This window comes from Crocodylus porosus, unplaced genomic scaffold (assembly GCF_001723895.1).
Source record: "Crocodylus porosus isolate Cpor-Errol unplaced genomic scaffold, CroPor_comp1, whole genome shotgun sequence".
NCBI classification, from domain to species: domain Eukaryota; kingdom Metazoa; phylum Chordata; order Crocodylia; family Crocodylidae; genus Crocodylus; species Crocodylus porosus.
In genome coordinates this window covers 101,463,582-101,466,604 of record NW_017728943.1, presented here as the reverse complement: position 1 = coordinate 101,466,604, position 3,023 = coordinate 101,463,582, and positions in this window count along the sequence as shown.

Sequence of the window (3,023 nt, the reverse complement as noted above, 5' to 3'; positions counted from 1 at the left end):
GCCATAGACACAGATTTAAATGTTTTTACTATATACCTCAAGGTACTAGGCGTGGCTTGTGAACACTGTGATGGTGAGGTGGATGGAGCATCCTACAGGAGCGCGCTGGCGGAGGGATCCCCAGCACACTCAGTGATGAACCCAGAAGTGGACCAGAAGCACTTCCAGTCCACTTCCAGGTCCGTCAGGGAGTAGAATAGGGGACCCTCCCCCCCACCTCAATGACTGGTGCATCCTGGGTGTGGGGGGACACTCAAGGTCCCCCCATGGCCCATCGTCAAGCCAGGGGGGTGGGCAACCACATGCTTGGCAGTGGACCTGAAAGTGGACCATAAGTACTTCCAGTCCACTTCTGGGTTCACTGCTGAACACACGGGGGGGCTATGCTCCTGTGGGATGCTCCATCCACCCCAGCATCGCAGCGTTCATGAGCCATGCCTGGTACCTCGAGGTACTGATGTGGAAATCACGACAGGATCGCTGCTTGGCTAACAGAGCGCTTTATTTTTTCATGGCCACAGGAGAAGCAGCAAGGGCGGCTAATTCTCTGCAGCTGCGGGATACAGACTCTGTTATATACTTGTGAGAAAAAGACACACAGAAGCCTTCCCCTGAATACATTCTGGGCAGTCTGACAATAAATTATCCTGGAGTCCTGCTAGACTAAATGTGTTTTCTCCAGCTGTCTCCCAATAAACTTATCTCAAGGCCCCTTTGTTTTTCGGCCTTTACTTATGCTCCTTATTATGGCTTAACTTTATTTTTGCTTGCCCCAGTACTTTTTCTCATCAGTATGTAGAAAAAACATTTAAAGTTGTCTATGGCCGAATCACTGATTCTCCGAATAAGCATTGAATCTTCAGATTCAGATTTGGCCGAATCAAATCAGGGACAGTGATCCAAATCAGCGAATCGAATCACTGTCCCCAATTTGGGCCAAATCCAATCCAATACAGCCCATTTTGCACACGCACCCCTACTAGCCATTGAGCACCTCTGCCTATTTTTTATTTGTGGGGGGACGGGACAGAGGATTACAACCCATTATTCCTATTATATTTTTCTCTCCCTGCCCATCCCTGTGCTGCGGGAAGCCTCACACAAGCAGAGCAGTACACTCTACTCAACTATGCTTTTTCCTACAAACTGCTGCATGCAGGGCTAATGGGGCTGTACAGCAGTGATTCTCAATCTTGTTAAACTCAAGACACTCCTTGGAAAAATGCCAGCTTAGTTTTCATGTATAGTTTGACTAGAGAAAAATACTAGAGCCATTCTTCTGTTGTAAAGAACCAGAAAGACCACAGCAGAGCAGAACTGTTACAACACTATCAACTCCTATTCAAAAGCCCCAGGTTTATCTTATGACTCATGTTCTCACACTTAGCAGTGCTAATATTGTGTGGCAGGCTGTGTCACCCCTGAAAGGATCTCAAGGCACCCTATGGCATTGCATCACCCTGGCTGAGAATCACTGGTTTAGGATCTGCCTGCAGGAAGCAGTTTCTAGAATCAGAGCCAAGATGGGAGACAGCACTGTCCAGGGCATAGCCCACAGTGCCTGAAGGCTTTTCTTTTCTTTATTTTGTCGCTATCTTGCTGGGTGGCCTCTGCTTTAGATTGTTCTTTTCCTTTCATTATCACTTCTTTGTCTAAATGGGTATTTGTACACACATTATTTGCCCTTTCTTGCGCTGCAACAGCATGACTCTTTGCATGAGCAGGTTTTCCCAATGCTTTAAACACCTTTCTGGTGCATTAAACTAAACCTCCTCAGACATGGTTTAGTTTGGCTCACTGCAAAATCAAGTGCTGTGTCCATGGATTTGTTGCGTGCAAATATAAAGGCACTCAAAAAGGTGTAGTGAGCCTCTTTGCCCACCAGATGGTGCTGCACTTTTTTGTAGGTCATCACTTAGAATTGCTTCCGTTTTCAAATTGCTTCCACTTTTTTTTTTCTTCTTTGTGCTGTGTGCCAGCTCCCTGTTCCCACAGCTGCAAGTCAGGGCATGGGGTGGGGGGCCCTGGGCCAGGGTGGGGTAGCAGGGAGCATGGAACCGTCCCACTCTCCTGCAATGCCGCCTTGGGACCAGGCTTAATTTGTTCAAAAACCTAGTGCGTGCAAACCCTGATGCAACATTCCAAAATAAACAAGTTTAAATTTCATAAACCTATTTAATTTAAGGAGCATTAAACCCTGTGACATGTACAGGTGCCCCATAGCATCTTGTGGCAGAGACTAACCCATTACATGCTTGTACAGAAGCTAGTGCAATGGGACTCAGATCTCAGCTAGATCTTCTGTACAGTACCACAGCACAAATAATAAAGTGGTATACATGTCTCATACGGATTAACTAGACAGCTTGGGCACTTCTGCACATACTGCAGGGGTCGGGGGGAGGTGGCTCTAAGAGCCACTCTAATTGAAGTGCCACAGCATCTTATGCATCAGTGCCCCTGTGCTTCAAAATGGTGGCAGGGGCACTTGAATTAAAGCTCATTCAACAAGCTTTAGTAGTTCAAGTGCTCCCACTGCCATTTTGAAGCATGGGGACACTGATACACAAAATGTGGGAGGTTGCTGGAATGTGGTAATTGCCACCCTCCACACTCAATTAACCAAGTCTGCTTCAATGTGATAATTACAGCGCATCACAGCAGACTCCTCACTACTGTATAGACACTCCTTATGTACAAGTCCCAGAACTACAAACGTGGGATTTCAGATGCCACCTCCCCCCACCATGGTATCTCCTGATCGTGGCATTTTAGAGAAGTGTCAAACTGACTAGACTACGGCAACAAAACTCTTTTGAATACTAAGAACCTAGGTGCTATATGTGATAAGAGAAAAAAAAGTGTTCAGTCTGAAAGAGCTTGATTTTTGTTATATATGCAAATTAAATAAGAGTGATTTTATGGAACAATCACAGGAGGGCAGCATAGGGTAAAATAATATATTTTCCCTTTGCTAATTATATTTTTGACATATTTGGTAAAGACTTCCAAGTGGTCAGTGT